The sequence below is a fragment of the Lagenorhynchus albirostris genome, chromosome 10 (genome assembly GCF_949774975.1).
Source record: "Lagenorhynchus albirostris chromosome 10, mLagAlb1.1, whole genome shotgun sequence".
NCBI lineage: Eukaryota > Metazoa > Chordata > Mammalia > Artiodactyla > Delphinidae > Lagenorhynchus > Lagenorhynchus albirostris.
The window spans coordinates 13930719-13953620 of record NC_083104.1 but is presented as its reverse complement, the minus strand read 5'-3'; the positions used below and the strand labels follow the sequence as shown (position 1 = coordinate 13953620).

Genomic DNA, 22902 nt, shown 5'->3' with positions numbered 1-22902 from the left:
ATCTTCATCGTTACTTCAGATGACGTTCAATCATTTCATCAGTGTGTCCTTCACAAACAGCATGTTGCCTTTGTCTTTTTTTCCTTTTCTATTCTCTTGCTCACTTAGTGGCCCCCATATCTCCACCAGAAAAGCATGTTATTGCATCTTCAGTACTACCTCGGTCACAAAAGATTCAAGTTTATGCTAAGTGGAGACCAGATACTTGTCTTTCTTTTTGCTTGAAGCTTTGACAAAACCTGTTCACTTGCTTTGAACAGTATTGCTCTGAGTTTACTTTTGCTTGGAAAAAGGGCCATAGGTATTTGGAAAAAATGAGTTACTTATCTTGGTTTCTCTGTGGCATTGGTAAGGGCTTCTGTCTTAGAGCTCACTCAGAACTAACAAAAGAACAAAGTGGCCAAGAAGACCCATAAGTCTGGGTGTTTCAGAAACAAAAAAGATTTATTTTTCCCTATTCTCTTTACCTTTTGACTAGAGCTTGAATTGAATGATTACTGTGAATTGCATGAGATTTAATGATGTTAACATTATCAATTTGTACATTTATCCAGGTGTGAACAGATGTGCATAACAGGATAACATGAAAGCTATTTAGATTAAGGAGTTCATTAATATGAAAGCTAACTTTGATGCAGTCACAAACAGAGAACCCCAAATAACTATCTAGGAAGGGTATATGTCAGCCTGTGTTTGAACATGCTACAGTAAATATTTAAAATAAATCTGTCAAAATTTTGAAGAAATTAAAATTGTCCTGTATCATTTTATTTTTCTAACTTAAAAAAATTAATTCCCGTCATTGTTTTTCTGTATGTTCGAGGCTTTGTATATCCACTTAAAAATAATCTTCCCAGTGCAAATTTCATAGTCCTTTAACTTGTCTTTATATGATAAGCATGTGATGTATTAATGGTTACTATGCCAACTAGAGAACTAGATTTCAACAAAATGCTCTCATTTGATTTTAAATTTTGATGATTGAGAAGTCTAGTATCATGCATGTTCTTGGGCAATTCATTTATTAAGTGTTGCACACAACCACTCACTATCCTGATTTTAGGTGGCCACTGTGGTGAAGGCATTGCACCTGGTGCTGGAATATAAACATTGAGCACCGTCCTGTTTTAAGGCACATACAGTTTAGTTAAAGTAGATGTGTTAGTAAACCAGTTTAAAATTTAGTGCAGAAAATGTTGTGATAGGAGATGCAGAAAAGACCCATCTTAATTCAGTAGAGAAGGGCTTGGGAAATTGAGGTTGGTGGAGTTGAGTTTAAGGGATGTTGAGTGAATGCTTCCATAGCTAGAAGGTAGCATGAATCACCCACAGTATTGTGAAAATGCTGTGCGGCAGCAATATCATCATCATGAAGTTACAAGGTGGTCTCAGTGGGAGAAATTGTAAGGTTTACATCATCTGGATCATTGCCAAGCCTTTGTAATTGAGCAGGAAGTACACAGGAGTTGGAGATAAGAAGTCTCATTTTGCTGCTTATTAGCAATGCAACCACACGGGCCACACACTGATCCTCTCTTACTGTACTTTTGTATCTGTCAGCTGGAGATACTGACAGTAGGTACTCAGTCCATGTCTGACTTCATGTTCAAAGGATATCATGTATCTGGAAGCATGTAGCAAATGGGAAAGGTCTATAAAACGTAACTTCTGAGGCTGGAGAGGGACCTTCAAGATGGCGGAGAAGTAGGACATGGAGATCACCTTCCTCCCCACAAATACATCAGAAATACATCTACACGTGGAACAACTCCTACTGAACGCTGGCAGAAGACCTCAGACTTCCGAAAAGGCAAGAAGCTCCCCCACGTACCTGGGTAGGGCAAAAGAAAAAAGGAAAAACAGACACAAAAGAAGAGGGACACGACCTGCACCTCTGGGAGGGAGCTGTGAAGGAAGAAAAGTTTCCACACACTAGGAAGCCCCTTCACTGGCGGAGATGGTGGGGTGGCGGGGAAGCTTCAGAGCCACGGAGGAGAGCGCAGCAGCAGGGGTGTGGAGGGCAAAGCAGAGATTCCTGCACAGAGGATTGGTGCCGACCAGCACTCACCAGCCCCAGAGGCTTGTCTGCTCACCCGCCGGGACGGATGGGGGCTGGGAGCTGAGACTCAGGCTTTGGAGGTTGGATCCCAGGGAGAGGACTGGGGTTGGCAGCGTGAACACAGTCTGAAGGGGGCTAGTGCGCCACAGGTAGCCGGGAGGGAGTCTGGGAAAAAGCCTGGAACTGCCTAAGAGGCAAAAGACCATTGTTTCAGGGTGTGCAAGGAGAGGGGATTCAGAGCACCGCTGAAACGAGTTCCAGAGATGGGTGTGAGTTGTGGCTATCAGTGCAGATCCCAGAGACAGGCATGAAGTGCTAAGGCTGCTGCGGCAGCCACCAAGAAACCTGTGAGCAAACCCAGGTCGCTCTCCACACCTCCCCTCCCTGGAGCCTGTGAAGCCAGCCACTGCCAGGGTCCCATGATCCAGGGACAACTTCCCCAGGAGAACACACGGCACGCCTCAGGATGTTTCAACGTCATGCTAACCTCTGCTGCCTCAGGCTAGCCCCGCATTCGATACCCCTCCCTCACCCCGGCCTGAGTGAGCCAAAGCCCCCGAATCAGCCGCTCCTTTAACCCCGTCCTGTCTGGGTGAAGAACAGATGCCCTCAGGTGACCTACACGCAGAGTCGGGGATAAATCCAAAGTTGAACCCCAGGAGCTGTGCGAACGAAGAAGAGAAGGGAAATCTCTCCCAGCAGCCTCAGGAGCAGTGGATTAAATCTCTACAATTAACTTGATGCACCCTGCATCTGTGGAATACATGAACAGACCACAAATCATCCCAAAATTGAGGTGGTTGACTTTGGGAGCAACTTGGGGTTTGCTTTCTGTATCTAATTTGTTTCTGGTTATATGGTTATTATAATTTAGTATTTAGAGCTTATTATCATTGGAAGATATCTTTATTGATTTGGTTGCACTCTCCCTTTTTATATATGTATGTATATATATTTTTTTTCCTTTTTCTTTTTTTGTGAGTGTGTGTGTATGCTCTTTGTGTGATTTTTGTCTGTAGAGGTTTGCTTTTGCCATTTGTCCTACGGTTCTGTCTGCCTGCTTTTTTTGGTATAGTTTTTAGCACTTGCTATCATTGGTGGCTTTGTTTTTAGGTTTGGTTGCTCTCTTCTTTCTTATTTTAAATTTTTAATAATTTAATTTCTTTTATTTTAATAACTTTATTTTATTTTATTTTTTTCTTTACTTCTTTTTTTTTCTGCCTTTTCTTCTGAGCCATGTGGCTGGGAGGGTCTTGGTACTCTGGCCGGGTGTCAGGCCTGAGCCTCTGAGGGGGGAGAGCCGAGTTCAGCACATTGGTCCACCAGAGACTTCCCAGCTCCAAGTAATATGAAATGGCGAAAGCTCTCCCAGAGATCTTCATCTCAACGCTAAAACCCAGCTCCACTCAATGACCAGCAAGCTACAGTGCTGGACACATTATGCCAAACAATTAGCAAGACAGGAACACAGCCCCACCCATTAGCAAAGAGGCTGCCTAAAATCATAATGTCACAGAAACCCCAAAACACACCACCGGATGCGGTCCTTTCCACCAGAAAGAAAAGATCCAGCCTCATCCACCAGAACACAGGCACCAGTCCCCTCCACCAGGAAGCCTACACAACCCACTGAAACAACCTTACCCACTGGGGGCAGACACCAAAAACAATGGGAACTACGAACCTGCAGTCTGTGAAAAGGAGTCCCCAAACACACCAAGTTAAACAAAATGAGAAAACAGAGAAATACACAGCAGATGAAGGAGCAAGGTAAAACCCCACCAGACCAAACAAATGAAGAGGAAGTAGGCAGTCTACTTGAAAAAGAATTCAGAGTAATGATAGTAAAGATGATCCAAAATCTTGGAAATGGAGAAAATACAAGAAATTTTTAACTACGACCTAGAAGAACTAAAGAGCAAACAAACAATGATGAAGAACACAATAAATGAAATGGAAAATTATCTAGAAGGAATCAATAGCAGAATAATTGAGGCAGAAGAACGGATAAGTGACCTGGAAGATAAAATAGTGGAAATAACTACCACAGAGCAGAATAAAGAAAAAAGAATGAAAAGAATTGAGAACAATCTCAGAGACCTCTGGGATAAGATTAAATGCACCAAAAGAAAGGGACTGAGAAAATATTTGAAGAGGTTATAGTTGAAAACTTCCCTAATAGGGGGATGGAAATAATCAAGTCTAGGAAGTGCAGAGAGTCCCATAAAGGATAAATCCAGGGAGAAACATGCCAAGACACATGTAAATCAAACTATCAAAAATTAAATACAAAGGAAAAATATTAAAAGCAGCAAGGGAAAAGCAACAAATAACATACAAGGGAATCCCAATAAGGTTAACAGCTGATCTTTCAGCAGAAACTGTGCAAGCCAGAAGGGAGTGGCAGGACATATTTAAAGTCATGAAAGGGAAAAACCTACAACCAAGATTACTCTACCCAGCAAGGATCTCATTCAGATTTGACAGGGAAATTAAAACCTTTACAGACAAGCAAAAGCTAAGAGAATTCAGCACCACCAAACCAGCTTTACAACAAATGCTAAAGGAATTTCTCTAGGCAGGAAACACAAGAGAAGGAAAAGACCTACAATAACAAACCCAAGACAATTAACAAAATGGTAATAGGAACATACATATCGATAACTACCTTAAATGTAAATGGATTAAATGCTCCAACCAAAAGACATAGACTGGCTGAATGGATACAAAAACAAGACCCATATATATGCTGTCCACAAGAGACCCACTTCAGACCTAGGAACACATACAGACTGAAAGTGAGGTGATGGAAAAAGATATTCCATGCAAATGGAAATCAAGAAAGCTGGAGTAGCAATTCTCATGTCAGACAAAATACACTTTAAAATAAAGACTATTAGAAGAGACAAAGAAGGACACTACATAGTGATCAAGGGATCAATCCAAGAAGAATATATAACAATTGTAAATATTTCTGCACCCAACATAGGAGCAACTCAATACGTAAGGCAAATGCTAACAACCATAAAAGGGAAAATTAACAGTAACAGAATCATAGTAGGGGACGTTAACACCCCACTTTCACCAATGGACAGATCATCCAAAATGAAAATAAATAAGGAAACACAAGATTTAAATGATACATTAAACGAGATGGACTTAATTGATACTTACAGGACATTCTATCCAAAAACAACAGAATACACATTCTTCTCAAGTGCTCATGGAACATTCTCCAGGATAGATCATATCTTGGGTGACAAATCAAGCCTTGGTAAATTTAAGAAAATTGAAATCATATCAAGTATCTTTTCCTCCCACAATGCTATGAGACTAGATATCAATTACAGGAAAAAAAATCTGTAAAAAATACAAACACATGGAGGCTAAACAATACACTACTAAATAATGAAGAGATCACTGAAGAAATCAAAGAGGAAATCAGAAAATACCTAGAAACAAATGACAATGAAAACACAACAACCCAAAACCTATGGGATGCAGCAAAAACACTTCTAAGAGGGAAGTTTATAACAATACAATTCTATGTCAAGAAACAAGAAACATCTCAAATAAACAACGTAATGTTACACCGAAAGCAATTAGAGAAAGAAGAACAAGCAAACCCCAAAGTTAGCAGAAGGAAAGAAATCATACAGATCAGATCAGAGATAAATGAAAAAGAACTGAAGGAAAGAATAGCAAAGATCAATAAAACTAAAAGCTGGTTCTTTGAGAAAATAAAATTGATAAACCATTAGCCAGACTCATCAAGAAAAAAAGGGAGAACACTCAAATCAATAGAATTAGAAATGAAAAAGCAGAAGTAACAACTGACACTACAGAAATACAAAAGATCATGAGAGATTACTATAAGCAACTCTATGCCAATAAAATGGACAACCTGGAAGAAACGGACAAAATCTTAGAAAAGCACAACCTTCTGCGACTGAACCAGGAAGAAATAGAAAATATAAAGGGACCAATCACAAGCACTGAAATTGAAACTGTGATTAAAAATCTTCCAACTAACAAAAGCCCAGGACCAGATGGCTTCACAGGCAAATACTATCAAACATTTAGAGATGAGCTAACACCTATCCTTCTCACACTCTTCAAAAATATAGCCAAGGGAGGAATACTCCAAAACTCATTCTGTGAAGCCACCATCACCCTGATACCAAAACCAGATAAAGATGTCTCAAAAAAAAAGAAAACTGGGTTTCCCTGGTGGTTCAGTGGTTGGCAGTCCGCCTGCCGATGCAGGGGACACGGGTTCGTGTCCTGGTCCGGGAAGATCCCCCATGCAGCGGAGCGGCTGGGTCCGTGAGCCATGGCCGCTGAGCCTGCCTGTCCGGAGCCTGTGCTCCGCAATGGGAGAGGCCACGGCAGTGGGAGGCCCGCATACCGCAAAAACAAACAAACAAACAAAAAAAACAAACTACAGGCCAATATCACTGATGAACATAGATGCAAAAAGGAGAAATCAGGCTCCCAGAGTTCAGACTATACTACAAAGCTATAGTAATCAAGACAGTATGGTACTGGCACAAAAACAGAAATATACATCAGTGGAACAGGAAAGGAAGCCCAGAGATAAGCCCACACACATATGGTCACCTTATCTTTGATAAAGGAGGCAAGAGTATATGATGGAGAAAAGATAATCTCTTCAATAAGTGGTGCTGGGAAAACTGCACAGCTACATGTAAAAGAATGAAGTTAGAACACTCCCTACCACCATACACATAAATAAGCTCAAAATGGCTTAGAGATCTAAATGTATGGCCAGACACTATAAAACTCTTAGAGGAAAACAAAGGCAGAACACTCTGTGACATAAATCACAGCAAGATCCTTTGTGACCCACCTCCCAGAGAATTGGAAATAAAAACAAAAATAAACAAATGGGACCTAATGAAACTTAAAAGCTTTTGCACAGCAAAGGACATCATAAACAAGATGAAAAGACAACCCACAGAATGGGAGAAAATATTTGCAGATGAAGCAATGGACAAAGGATTAATTTCCAAAATTTATAAGTAGCTCTTGCAGGTCAATATCAAATAAACAACCGTATCCAAAAATCGGCAGAATACCTAAACAGACCATTTTTCCAAATAAGATATACAGATTGCCAGCAAACACATCAAAGGATGCTCAACATCACTTATCAGTAGAGAAATGCAAATCAAAAGTACAATGAGGTATCACCTCACACCGGTCAGAATGGCCATCATCAAAAAAATCTACAAACGATAAATGCTGGAGAGGGTGTGGAGAAAAGGGAACCCTCTTGCACTGTTGGTGGGAATTTAAATTGATACAGCCACTGTGGAGAACAGTATTGAGGTTCCTTAAAAAACTGAAAATAGAACTACCATACAACCCAGCAATCCCACTACTGGGCATATTCCCTGTGAAAACTATAATTCAGAAGGAGTCATGTACCACAATGTTCATTGCAGGTCTGTTTACATTAGCCAGGACATGGAAGCACCCTAAGTGTCCATCGGCTTGTAAATGGATAAAGAAGATGTGGCACGTATATACAATGGAATGTTACTCAGCCATAAAAAGAAATGAAATTGAGTTATTTGTAGCGAGGTGGGTGGACCTAGAGACTGTCACACAGAGTGAAGTAAGTCAGAAAGAGAAAAACAAATACCATATGGTAACATATGTTTAGAATCTAAAAGAAAAAAAAAAAGGTTTTGAAGAACCTAGGGGCAGGACAGGATTAAAGACCCAGACCTAGAGAATGGACTTGAGGACACATGGAGGGGGAATGCTAAGCTTGATGAAATGAGAGAGTGGCATTGACGTATATACACTAAGAAATATAAAATAGCTAGTGGGAAGCCGCTGCATAGCACAGGGAGATCAGCTAGGTGCTTTGTGTCCACCTAGAGGGGTGGGTTAGGGAGTGTGGGAGGGAGATGCAAGAGGGAGGAGATATAGTGATATATGTTTATGTATAGTTGACTCTCCTTGTTATTTAGCAGAAACTAACACACCAGTAGCTGATTCACTTTGTTATAAAGCAGAAACTGTCATACCATTGTAAAGTAATTACACTCCAATAAAGATGTTAAAAATAAATAAAGTTATTTTATTCTGTATAAATTTTTCCACACCAACTATATTCCATTCTTCAAATTACATCTGGAGAATAACTAATGTTGGTTTATTAAAAAAGCAATTAGCATTTTATAAAGGTCATTATTGTACCCCATGCCTTTTGTTTTGGGACTCCGGAATAATCTAATAATCTTAAATATTTTCCTCAGGAACGCAACATGCTTTTGTTCCTTTTAGAGCAACATAATTTGGTATGAATGGAACGTGAAAATGATAAGCCCAAAACTCTCATTTTCAGGCATTCATTTTAATTTCACTCACTAATATTTTGGATATGAAGCTTTATGCTAGGCACCAGGGATCTGCAACATAGATACTATAATCATTTAGTTTAAAGTTCAGTGAGGGCTGTAGTCATAAATGACACGATTACAAAGACAGTTCGTGATAAAAGCTTTGAAGAAGCAAATGCTGTCCTGTGAGAGTATAGAATATTATGAGAACCTGACTTAAGGTGTTAGAGGAGGTTTCTCTTAGTGAAATTTAAGTGGGGCTCCACAGAGTGAATAGGTGGAAATGGGTTAAAGGAAAGAACATGACAGAAGAAACAGTATGTATAAAAGCCTTGAGAGAGGAAAGGACATGGCTCATTTCTACAACTGAAAAGACTTTAGTGTATCTGGGGTGCAGAGAGCAAGGTGGAGGGTGGTGAAAGGTGAGCTCTTGGGAATATTTGACAAAGGTTAGATGATGCAAGGATTTGTAGGCCAATTAAAGACTGTGGTCTTATTTTTATGACTAATTGGAAGACACTGAAGCATCTTAAGAGGGTTTGGGTTGAGAGAGGTGATAATATCGGCTAATGGATAGCAAAGGCATAGGTGGTGTCAGGAGACAATGCAGTGAGAATGTGCTCATTGCTACTACAGGTGAGAGGTAATGGTAGGTTGAGGGAACTAGTGGTAGAGATGGGGAGAGGTGGGTGAAGTGAAATGATCTTGACTTAGTGGTGGATTGAGTATTGATGCGATGAGAGACCAGGGAAGGTATGTGTGACTCCTGGCTTTCTGGCTTGATAAATTATGGTGGTGCCGTTCGCTATCAACTCTAGAAGTGGGCCCTTTAGTGGGGAGGGAGGATTGGTATAGGAAGTCATGTGTTTGTATACAGGCACATTGAGTTTGACATCCCTTTAGAGTATCCAAATAGAGATGTCAGGTAGTCAATTGGCTGCATGGATCTAGAGCTCAGAAAAGAAAGTATGAAGGCAATATAGAACTCAAAGAAACATAAATATGTTTTTGTGTTAAGTCCAAACTATCATCGGTATCACCTGGAGTTTAAATTTAGAAACGTATAGTGTATAATTTTGGAGGGTAAAAAAGTGAGGCTTTGTAAACCTTGGAGAGCCTTCATACTATTTAAAAGTTTTATAATTGTACCATTTGTCCTACTTTTATAAATTAGGTTTCACGTGTTAAAAAATGTATTCTAAAAATTTGGCAGTGATTTTCAGGGATAAGGGAATTGTTCTCATGTAGTTTATACGGAATGAATATTAATTGTTGATCTTTACGATCTTATGTAATTTATCCTTTAATTTCAAATGATACGGAGTTTGACTTTAATATGAAAATTAAATACTTAATTTAGCTTATTTAAACATATTGCCTTATCAGTAGCGTTCTCGTTTCAGATATTTAAATATAGATCATCCTTTTGGCCTTTTTTATGGGTTAACCGTGACTTACAAAAGTTTTCTTGCTCATCAGGGTATCTTACTACACAGTTTAAGGAATATCTTGGTAAAATCCGGTTCTCTGTAATTGACTGAGAAAAACTTTTTCTCACATAACGTGCCATTGAGACTTTTTTCTAACACCGTTGATGCCTCTGGAATGCAACTGATTATTAAAAAAAAAAGTCTAGGTTTATGCTTTATTCTAAAATCCATTTCTTTTTTTGTAGGTGATATGCAATTGAACTTGAGATGAATAACATCTTTGGGAGTAAGTACCATTTTATTTAAATAAAAATACATGTGTAATATAATACATAAATATATTTTATCTTTGAGGAATTGTAGAAAAGTTTTGATGTTGATACTCATTGGGACTACTTTTCCTTATGACTTACGGGATTAATCTATAACTTATGTAAATATACAGAAAGCAATAGCAATGGATTTTATATTAAACCATAAGATAGGAGGTGATTTTAAATGTAATATGTGGTCCTCAAAATTCATTTACAAATAACATTTTGTTATTAATTTCATTTATCAATGCATTTAAAAACTATACTTTTTAAAGTAGGAAAGTTAACTATCTGAAATTTATTATCTGAATAACTAAATATAATAGACAATGCATTTGTTTGTCTTCCTTCACATATTTATTCAGCTGTAAATCTTTGCGTTTTATGAAATTTATATTTTTGCTATGTTAAATTCTAATATTACCAAAATGTGCATTTTGGAACACAACTTACCCCTGTAAACATTATTTTATATGTTGTCATGTTAGTGATCAAATGGTTCTGTTCTTAATAGCAACTATCTCAAAAATCATCTTTTTTGATTTTCAACCTAACACGTTTATATTTTGTACAAAGTTTTCTGTCTTCGTTCCTTTTGGTTTAGTGCATACATCGTATACTGGAGAATTATCCGTTTGTTTTAGCAATTTGTACTTTGGTAGTTCCATGATAATTACATGATTTGTATTTGGTTACCCGATTGCAGATAATCCTGTGGCATTACAGAGTTTAATTTATGGGGAAGATCTTTAGACTTAAAAAGGATTACTGACCATTTAGGAGTGATTAATTAATCAGTATAAAATTGAGTCTTAACTGTATTAATGCTTTTCTAAGCTACACAGAGATACATGCACAGACACACATATTAGCCAATCCCATAGCAAAAATGACCAGATTACAACAAAGAGGTTGGTGTCCTACTATGTTGGGCCATCACAGGAAGTAGTGAGCCAGGGGTTCTTGAGTCAAGTGTTCTGAGACTGTTCATGCTCTCACAGGCTGTGGGATCTTGAGCAATTCATTTTCCCTAAAGTTCACTTTCCTCATTTGTACGGTTAGTGTGCCAAATCATGATTTGTTAGGTTCCTTCTTCTCCTGAAATACTTTCATTTCTTACTTCAAAAAGCTGAAGTTTAGAGGAGAATAGTTTCATATTGGTAAAACTGCTATGAATTAAGAGGTGACAGGGTAGGGTAAATTCATGTATTGGGATAATCTTGTAGAAAGCTTCATCGATTGTCTAGTCAGCAGTATTTTTGTTTACTTACTGAATTCGGGGATTTGGATGGATCTAGGAAGGCAGGCTTTCCTCCCTCTGTGCCCTTTTGTCCTTTGACATGGAGACATAGGATTGATTCATTTTGAAAAATCTCTCATTTTGAAAGAATCCCTTAAAACCTTGTTAGCTCAGGGTTATCTTTTATCTGATTTCTCTCTTCTTTATAGGTTGCAGGCTGAAGAGCATTAAAATAGCTATTTTCTTCGTGATTTCCTTTTCTAGATTTGAATAATTCACTTGATTCTTCCAAGATACTTAGATGAAAGAGTGTTAACTAGGGATTGCTAATTTTAGTTACTTTTGTTTGAAATTAGAAAAAAAATGCATTATATATTTAGTCTGAAGAGTAAGCCCTCATATCCTTTATCTGGTCATTTAAAAAATTCTAAGCAATGTTCAGGCACCTTTTCTATTGTGAGGTTAGATATTTGCTTGACATTTGTTTTTTCCTTTCCTTTATTAAAAAAAAAAATTAAATGAAGTCAGTGAATAAGTAGAAAAATCCGTGTGAGTGTTGGGCTTGTTCTCATTGCTTCTTTTTACTCCCATTCGTATATTATTTTAAGCTTACCTCAAGCATTCCAACAGCAGATATCAAATGATTGCTGTTTTATACCAGAGGGGATTTTTATGAACCAGGCCAAAGGATCCACTAGATCTCTCAGACCATTTTTCTAACTTTAAGATTCTATGATACTACAATTTTAATTTTTTAGGTTAAATCTAAAAAATTAACATCTTTGCAGGTGAAAAATGGTAAGATGGTGTCAATTGTATGTGGATCAGCCTACATGTCAGTTATTCATTGTTGAGAAAAAATATAGCTCATCTGTGAAAATGGTAATGTCAAGCAGCAAAGCTTACTAAAACACTAACTTCATTTAAGAAAACTTAGTTATCATCGTGAGTGCCAGGTATTAAAAACTATATTTTAAATATTTGTAAATCAAATAGGAATAAAACCTTCATTGCATATCTTTCTTTTTTCAGGAATTCTTTTCCTGTGTCTTATGAGACAAATCATAGGCATTACAGTTTGAAATCAAGATCATTGTTTTCTTTGCAACTGCTACATAGCTGTTGAATATTTGCAGTAAATTTTCATGACTAATGAAGTGCATGCTTGATTATATGCCATTAGTAAAAATATCTTTTTATGCCAAATGGTGGTTTTCAGCATGGCCTTGACAAAGGTAACATATAAATGTGCTATTTCCCTTCAAAGGAATGCAAATCAGTAGAAGCAAATTTTAAGGGAAATATTTAAAAATAAACAATTAAAATAATGGATATTTTATGTTACTTATTGGAATTATATGAACATATAAATAGAGCAGCTAGATATACTTATTTTAAGAGGACAGTATAATACTAATTAGGAAAGTGGTAAATATCATAACTATTCTAGTGAATTCATTCCATTTTTAATACCTACATCTTATTGCTGAGTATACTGTTGGATAGATAGCTATAATGCTGAGAATCTTCTACGGTTACTTTTCAGTTTTTCTAACCATCATTTCATGTTCCTGCTACTCTTGCTGCTTGTCACTTGCTGTTTCACCCAGTGTTTGATCCTACCTCTCTGCCTTCTTTAATTCAGTTTCCTTTGTCAGGGATACCCCTTTCTTCCAGTCCTTACCTGTTAAAGTTCTACTTATGTTTCTATGTCTAGTTGAACTCCTTCCTGCCTCTTCCAGGAGGCCATCCAGATGCCCTCTAGTCAGAATTTGCTGCTCAAGGTCATTGCTGTCAACTTGTCCTTCCATCTGGAGCTCATCTCTATCTTGCTGCCTTGTGACTAACAGATTCTGTGTCCATTCTCCAATTTGATTGTGTACCTCTCTCCCCTGTGTTCCCTGCTTTGGCACAAATCATACTTTTGATTGAATTTTTTTGTAAAATTAAAACTGTACACCAGACAAGGTAGTAGAGGTTCAGGCTTGATTTTTCCCACATGGTGTGTTTGTCGTGGGTCAATAATTTTTGCTCCCTACTTTTAAAATGATCTCACTTATCCTCTTGTTTTCTGTTTCATTGGATAAATCATCTCACAGCATCATTTATTTAATGCAAACAGAGTTCCTAAGTGTTGAGAAATACCAGGAAAAAAAAAAAAAAGAATGCATCTGCATGCATGGTCTTAGGTATTGGGCAAGAGACCATGAAAAATGTATATTGGTTCTGGGGAGAACACAGTTATTTAAAAGGGAATTAAATGAGTAATATTTATTTTATCAAAAATCAGAGGGACGTCTTCGGTAGAAATCACAGGGCGATAGATGCTTTCTTTGACCATTCTTGCTCTGTTTCTTAATACTTACTTAACTTTTAAAACAGCAAAATTGCCAACTCCAATGGCCACTGTAGTTTCCTAGAGTTTACTGTATGCATTCACATACTTCATCTTATTGGATCCTCATGCCACACCATGAGATTGGTAGGGCAGAAATTATATACTATTCAGATACAGCCAAGGTTGTTATGAACTCTGTGATATTTTTTTCAAAGCTGATGACAAAACCATACTATTTTATTAAATATTAGTCTAATATTTAATGTCTATTATCTCTATGCATAATTTCAAAAATAAAGTAACATCTGTAATCCAAAATGCAATGGCATAATTTACAGCTATGTACTTATAGCTGTATCTTTTTTTTTTTTTTTTTTGCGGTATGCGGGCCTCTCACTGTTGTGGCCTCTCCCGTTGCAGAGCACAGGCTCCGGACATGCAGGCTCAGCAGCCATGGCTCACGGGCCCAGCCGCTCCGTGGCATGTGGGATCTTCCCGGACCGGGGCACGAACCCCATGTCCCCTGCATCGGCAGGTGGACTCTCAACCACTGCGCCACCAGGGAAGCCCTAGCTGTATCTTTTATAACAGATATAATAGCAATTCTGATAAAAATTCATAGGCCAGTGTGCCAAGTTTCACCATTTCACAGTTCCCTATTCCTCTGGACAAAGGGATTAAAATAAGTGTGGGCCTAAACTCTAAAAAGGACCATCAGAGAATGAGGAGAATGAGGATGAGGGTGGGGAGCTCTGTATACAGGAAGGAGGCTAATGTCCATAAGATAAAGCTAAACCAAGGTACCCAGACAAGAGGGTGAACAAGGAGACTGGGAAAGACTCTGCAAAGAGTTGAGTCCCCACTTCTGTCATCTGAGGTCCTGTTTCCTGCTACTTTCTCCAGTCCCTTGAACTATATCGTTGGGTATTTAGGAGCTACAGAAACCAATAATTTACCCTTTTACTTAAGCTAGTTTGAGTTGGGTCTTTGTTATTCAATTCAAAGTCCTGACTCATAGAGATAAAATTATTGATATAATTGAAGTTTTCTTTCTATTCCACTTCCCATTCCTCTTTTCTGTCTTTCCTTTCCTTTCTTTCTACTTGTCCTTTTATCCCTTCCCCTATCTTTTTTCCTCTCGTTCTCTTGTTCATTCATCCATCTATCCGTGCATTCATCTAATAGTCATCAACTGTTGAATATATATTAAGCATTATGCTAGGTTCTGAGGAAAAAGAGATAAGCAACATATAGTCTTTGTTCTCTTTAGAATTAAATTTCCTCTTTTTGTTTTTAAGACATTGGTGTTCTGGAAAGGGAGGCAGAACCCAGGCCAAACATGGGGGAAAGATCATAAAAAAGAAATCCTTAAAGCATATGCCTAATATTTTAGATTGGTGGAAAGATTGAAGGTATGAAGGGTGAATTGGAAAGGGGTCATGAAAAAGTGAGCTTACAGGAGGATTTTTAAAAAAAATAAATTTATTTATTTATTTTTGGCTGCATTGGGTCTTCGTTGCTAGGCATGGGCTTTGTCTAATTGCGGCGAGTGGGGGCTACCCTTCGTTGCACTGTGTGGGCTTCTCATTGCCGTGACTTCTCTTGTTGCTGAGTACGGGCTCTAGGTGCGTGGGCTTCAGTAGTTGCAGCACGCGGGCTCAGTAGTTGTGGCTCGTGGGCCCTATAGCATGGGCTCAGTAGTTGTGGCGCACGGGCTTAGTTGCTCCGCAGCATGTGGGCTCTTCCCAGACCAGGGCTCGAACCCATGTCCCCTGCATTGGCAGGAGGATTCTTAACCACTGTGCCACCAGGGAAGCCCTAGAGGAGGATTCTTATTAATGACAGTTCTTCACCATGTTCTAGGCAGAAGACAAATTCAAAATACATAACTGTGCATCATTTAAATTGGCCGAGGTAAAAAAAAAATGTACTTTGAATAGTAGATTGAATCTTCTTGTACTCTATTATCGATACTAGGTATGGGTAAAGAGGGGTTTGGACATGTTACCCTTTCTTCTTTAGTAAGCATTGTGAGAGACTAATTATACAGTACATCTCAGGATCACTGCCTTGTACAGGTCATCATAATTTCACGAGAGACTAGCCCCAGAGGAATTGATGAACTTTTCCTGGAAACACTAAGCATGTGCAGTCCAAGTCTACTCACATGGACATTCCCAAGTGTGGTTGTAATTTGGAGACAAAAGATGGAAAATTTGAGCCCTCTTATCTGTAACATTTGCTCTTACAAAAGTTCTCAGCTAAATTAATTAGTTGGCAAGCAGGTCATGGTCTAGTTTGGCCTCATCACTTCAGTCTTCTAAGTTTCTGTGTTTCTTTATTTCCACGCCTCAGCAAATGGGGTTTCTCTCTTTGGATGTGTCATACTTCTCAAAAGGCTGTCCTCTGATACTTCGTGAACTCGTTTTTTGAAGGCCTACCTCTTGGAAGCTTTCCCTGATGATCCAAGGCAGAGTTGGCCTTACTTTGTAAGTGTGTGCATCTCTTGCTCATGTCGACAGACTCTGCTTTGAGTTACTGTTATTTTATTTTTCTCTCTCAAATGAAACAAGGGCTCTGTTAGGGCAGAAACCTTTTATATTCATCTTTTTTTTTTGCGGTACGCGGGCCTCTCACTGTTGTGGCCTCTCCCGTTGCGGAGCACAGGCTCCGGACGCACAGGCTCAGTGGCCATGGCTCACGGGCCCAGCCGCTCCACGGCACGTGGGATCTTCCTGGACCAGGGCACGAACCCGTGTCCCCTGCATTGGCAGGTGGACTCTCAACCACTGCGCCACCAGGGAAGCCCTATATTCATCTTTATGTGACCAGTTTCCAGGCCCATGCATGGGGTGTATTGAGGGTTTAATGTTTGGTGAATAAATGAACAAAATGGAATGAATGAGACACAGAGTGTAGTCCAGTATGGAGAAGTAAAAGGTAATGCCTTTCTCAAAAATAAGGTCAAAATAAATATTCGGAAATTTGTAGATATGTTATTCCTCAAAGTTTTAGAATTGACATGTGGAAAGTACATTGTTCAAATTCTTATCTTATAAAGTAATCATATTACAGACGTTCCTTATGATCTGTGTTCAAAAAGACTATGCAATCAAAAAGACTAAGATATGCTGGTTGCCTACAGGAAGATATTTGAGACAAAGCTGAAAGCCTTATAATTCATGATATTTCATGTTCAATGTATGAAAAGGTCTTGTCAACCCAATACAATATTTTAATTGAAAAGTATTCTCAAGTCAAATTGAGATGTATTATATACATTTTAATCCATCTACCATAATATACACAATGTATGTATGTATATTAAATAAACTAAGAAGTTCTAAAGCTCAAAATGTATTCCTGTTTCAAAGACACGTGTTCACATATTTTGAGGATAGGACCCACTCCCCTACTCATAACCAGTATTTCATAGAACATATTTTGGGAGTTGCTGATCTAACAGAAGATAAACTAATAATAGCTTGATAGGGAGGAAATGAGGCTGAGGGAATCCCCAATTGATTTGTGTTTTTAAGCTGCCATTTTAGAATCTAATGTTAGGGAAAAATAGATATATTGATGAAATAGTCAACACAGCTTAACAGATACTTTCTGAGTAGCCACTCTGTGCCAGGTACTTTCTGGCATGTGAATATGCATGACATAGGCAGGTTGAGAAGTATCACAATCGATAGGTTCCCACATGATAGTTCTCATATTTTCAGAAAAAGGCAGTGACAATGTGCACACTGTATCTGCATGTGATTCTCCTGCTATCATTAATTTCTTAAAAGCTCATAGTGCATTGAAACTCTTGTAACTGTTCTTCAGAAGTACAGACGTTGAAGTAGGCAAAAGAAAATCGCTGTGAGCACTGAGTTTTAGTAATTTACCCTGTACATGTTTTTAAAACTCCTACCGTTGTACTTGGAAACAATAAAAATGAGTGCACATAGTTTTTTCTTCAAAGAAGTGACTGTGTGGTGAAAAATTCTCAATTTAACTTAATATTTCATTTTATTAATTGAGTCTCATTGGTCCTATGTCATGAAAAACGATATACCTTTCAGCTCCCTTTAACTAGGTATCCTATCATTAATCACGAGCTGTCTAGCTATGCTGCAGTTTTCATATTTTTTTATGACTCAGTGCACGCCTCTCAGTAGTAAGTAGAGGTGCCTTCTGAGAATTAGCCTTCTGCTCCCACCCCTTCCTCTGACGTCACAGCCATGGGCAGGCCCATAGGCACACACGCATGTGTGTGCGTGGGTGCTTTCTTTCGCCCACACTCGCACATTCTTACACTGTCCCATTCTCTAGATGAGCACCTTCCTGGATGCTAATGATTGTCAGTAATCCTAATTATTTTATCTGGGTACAGATATGATTCTTAACCTCATATTCTCTATTAAGATGCTGTTTAACAACAGTATTGATCTATTTCCTTTCCATTTTTCCTATAATTCAACCTGTACTCCCTACTTATCTTGGACATGCTCCTCCTTCAGCCATCTCCCCTCCCTGAAATTTTGACATGCTGTGTCTGAGCTACTGTAATGTGTGCATAATTATGCAATCATTTACTTATTCATTCAACAAATTGTCATCAAGGCAGTGTGCTAGCTGTTGTGGGAATCATAATGAAAAAAAAAATCCTAATGCCTCTTATTCTGAAAGGAAACTTTTAATAGGGAGACTTTTTTGCCATTATATTTAAAAAATGTCTTTTGCATAATGAAACTGCTGTATTTGACATTTGCTTTAAGTAGCTTTCATAGATACTTACTTTGATTCTGGCGCTTAGCTATGATGGAAATGATGGAAGGCACGTTTTTAACTGAGGATATTTGTTTGAAGGGGCAACATAATTGGGATATGTAGCATTTGTTAATTTACCACACATTTCTGTAACACTGTAATAGAGAAAGACTATTTTAGTAAGTAAAAAGATACACTCCTATTATAATTGCCCATAAATAATTTTTTTCATTAATAGGAAAAACAAGATGATAGATACAAGCAAATGACTTTACTATCAGGTAGAATACAAGATGAGTTCCTAAAAGAGGTACAGAATGAAGCCTGACGGGAAATTCAGAGAAGGCCAAAATTACTTCTCTCTGGGGTTCCAGGAATAGTTTTATGGAAGGGCTTGGTGATGAAATTTCCTCAGTGACTATGGCTGGGATGTGAACATATATAGATGTTGGTGATGGTCCTTGCAGGCTGAGTAAGTGGTATAAATACATACATAGAGCTATGAAAATCTTTGTGGCATGGATGTGAACAGTGAGAGGAGGAGGTCAGTTAAATACAAGCATAGAATGGGGAAAGAAATGTCTATCATGTGTGAAGCACATGCACATTGTGTCCCACTATGTATTTAGTCAAGTGTCTCTTCTTGCTCTGGAAGGTATATTTGCGTGGATAGCTTTCTCCCTGGCCATCGTGCACAGTCAGTTCTGTTGATAAGTTCTTGCTGATGTAGTGACTGCAGTAATCCTTGAGTTACACAGGCCTCACCAACCCTGATAGAATGTTGAATGTTCAAAAGAAAAATCTATGTACCTATTAAATCATCAAATGCCATTGTGTGTTTATGAAATAAGATGAAAGCCAGTTTCTACATTCGAGCAAATCTGCTTCTCTGTACTCAGTTGGGGTTGGAAGGAGGGATTACTCTGCTCCCCTGAGAAGGTTAAGCTGTCATCTCGTTAAATACGGACTTAAAATAATGCTGCCAAAGCAGCTGCCTCTTGTGATTGATGATGATGATGATGGATGATGATAGTTTTGAAATCAGTTTTGCAGGGGAAATGGCTGTTTTTCTCTTTGGCCGATGTTGTAATCCGGATTGGGGATTTCTTGTCATATTAGGTATCTTTTTGATTAAATGGGAAATTGCTAAGGACTGTATTCTCTATGATAAAATGGCTCTAAAACTGAGCTATGGGGCAAATGATAATGAGTTGTTCTGTACATATTAGTTGAGTGACAGCAGTTATTCTGGGCTTTACAGTGTCCTCTGTTTTGAGTTATATTTGGGGAACAAATAGCAACCCAAATCTAGACAGAGAAGTGGCAGACAGTGTGGTACTTTGAAGATAATAAATGCCTTACTAAAGTCTTGCAAGAGTGTTGACACACATTAATATTCAGTGTTCTCTTCAAGTTCCTCACGGCTTATACACTTGTCCCCTCTTTTTGGATTGATCTTCCCCCCAGATACCTGCATGGCTGGGCCCCTTACTTCTTTGGATTTCTGCTCAAATATTTTCTCGTCAGAGAGGCCTTCCTGGCGCATCATCTCTAGAAGAGTGTCTGTACCTCCTCTGTTTGTTCTCTTTGCTACATAGCACTTTTCACCCCCCGAGGTATTTATTTATTGTCTCTTTCCTAGGATGTAAGCGGCATCAGAGCAGAGACTGAACTGTTTAGTGCTGTAAACTGAGCGCCTGTAAAATTTTCTGCCCCATAAATGATTAGCTGGATGAATTTTTATTGTAGGCACAGAGGGGGCTAAATAGGGTGCTAAAGATGATTTAGAAAGCTAGCTAATATTTGGTTCCAGAGCCAAACTCAAGAACTTTGGTTTATTAACACAAAGTGTTTTAGTTTGTATATACCCGAATAATACAGGCAACAAAGAGCCCTGAAAAGGAAATGGAACATTTCCTTACTTGTAGGTAGACCACTTTCACACATTCTAGGAAAAATGAATCAATTTTATTTATACAAAATCACTGGTAACCACTATTCCATACCATTCCATTGTGTAAGCCTGAGCAGATGCTGGTCGGAAAAAGCCATGTTCAGAAAGGACAGGAAAACAAAACATACCCCCCCCCAGTTTTTTTTTAAGACCAGTAACATTTGTATCCATTGGGTAAACATGATCAATCAAAGGTTTACAAGCTTTATATGGGCTGCTTCCTTAACAAATGTGTTTTTTTGCCTTGGTCATTCATCATATCTGGAAGTTGGGATGATAAGCTTGAGCACTCTCTTAGGTTAACACTGAGAATAGCTGCTTGGTGGATATGTAAAGGGAAAAGCTTGTTAAAGTGGCAGAACAACATGTATTCTCCTGACACCATAACATAGCATATTGTAGCCTGTTGACATTTGTGTTGGCTGGATGTGGTGAAATCCAGCTAAATTTCAGGAGGAGGATTTGTTGTAATGGGGAAATGAGATATGTGTGGAACAAGCAAAGATGCAGATGGTGAAAGTATTCCCTTGAGCCCTCCTAATGCATGGGGGAGTTTCTGATGGGACTGAAAATATTCGTTGCTGAAAACAGAATCATCTACTGTTTTAAATAAGCTACCTTAAAAAATCGCACAGGGCCTTAAATAGCCAAGATACAGGTAGCTGTTGTCACCAGCACTATTTAGAGAGATTGATGAACAGTTTTGTGCAGGAGGTAAAGAAGTGCTATGAAAAATGAAAAGTTGAATCACTGGAAGCAAGCTTATGGTATCACATCCAGAGAACACTGCACATAAATGGTCTGTTGCAGAGTGGTCCAAATCATGCCTGAGACCTCAGCAGTGAGATAATAATCCAGTTGTATGGCATCTCATGAATACAAATGTTATTTGTTTCCCAGATCAGTTAGTGCTAATGAAAGAGAGCAGATAGATGGGCTCTCTATAAATGTCTCTAAAGGCTGTCTCTAAAAGACAGGCTCATTTATTTTTTGTGGTAAAACTGGTAGGGCTGGGGCAAAGGATCTAGCTCATTGGGTCAAGTTCAGACATTTGAGGTTGGTAAGAACAAGTGTGGAGAGCATTTGAAATAGATTGGGCAAGGAGTTGAATGGAGGGGGAAGAAGGGGGTCATGGAAAACCATACATTGAGATCCAGTGAGTTGGAAGGAAATCAAGAAAACAGAAATCTTAGACCTGGAAAGTCACAGGGTGAGAGAAATTGTCCCACAAAAGTGTGGTTTACATTTCCACTCACAGTACTGTAGTACTCCTTGCCATAGATATTTTCTTTTGAAAAAGCTGCAAGCATACTTCGACCTTATCCTCTACATAATGAGTGTTGTTACTGGGCCTCACTTTTAGATTTTGTTCTTTTCAAGATTCCTGCAGAGGGACTTTGAATCATTTCTATGTCTGCTTTAGCTGGGATGTGTGCCAAAATGGAATTTAAAATAAACCATCTCTTAGTATCTCCTCATCCCTTTCCAGGGACTTGCACATCGCCCTAAAATGTTTTCAGTGTGGGTTTTGAGTCTCATAGAGACAAAGTGGCTTCTTGACAAAATAAGTTATCTCGTCACTGGCCCTTGTAATTTAACTTTTCTACATAAAACTACACTAATTTCTGTGTGGCCAGTTAAAAATATAAGCTTTTCATTTCATGAGAGAATCTTAGATTTAAAAGGACTTGGGAGGATGAACTAGTCTTTAATTAGCAGACCAGGGATAAGGAGGGTGAATCCGTGTTTTCCTTTAAATGGCATGGTTAACTCATAGCAAAATGGGATTGGAACCCAGGTTTTAGGACTGTGGCCTCGGTGCTCCTTCCTCACAGGAGAGCAGAATGGAGTGTTGGTGAGTGTTAAAATTGCAGCTGTCATCTCTATTAGCTGTGTGACCTTAATCAAGATATTTACCCTGTGAACTTTTACTTCATCTGTAACATAGGGTTGGTAATAATGTTTAACTTACGAATTTGGCTTGAATGGGATAATAAATATTGGATTGGCCAAAAAGTTTGTTCGGGTTTTTTGTAACATTGTATGGAAAAACCCAAACAAACTTTTTGGCCAGCCCAATGTAGGATTTCGCACAATGCCTGCAAAGTCTTCGAAAATAATCAATACATGATAGCCCATCTGTATTATATTTTTATTGCTGTGTAACAAATGACCACAGATAAACAAGCTTAGAATAATCCACATTAATTATCTTGTAAATTCCCTGGGCCAGGAGTCCAGCATAGTTTAGCTGGGTTGTCTGCTCAGGGTTTCATAATGCTGAGATGGAAGCATCAGCTGGCCGTGTCTTCATCTGGAGGCTGAATTAGGGAAATAACTATTTCTAAACTTCCTAAGATTGTTGGCAGCATCCATTTTGTTGGAACTGTGAGGCTGAGGTCTGGGCCCCTGGCCTTGGTAGCTTTCTGTCA

The 22902-nt window shown here is 38.5% G+C and overlaps 1 long non-coding RNA gene across 1 annotated transcript in view; it reads left to right on the top strand.

The window, feature by feature from the left end:
• Nucleotides 1-22902, top strand: part of LOC132527842 (uncharacterized) — a 243374-nt gene that overhangs the window by 141749 nt on the left and 78723 nt on the right. The window contains exon 2 of the long non-coding RNA XR_009543111.1: nucleotides 10109-10149. This is a non-coding gene — a long non-coding RNA (uncharacterized LOC132527842). The remainder of the gene's footprint in view (nucleotides 1-10108; nucleotides 10150-22902) is intronic.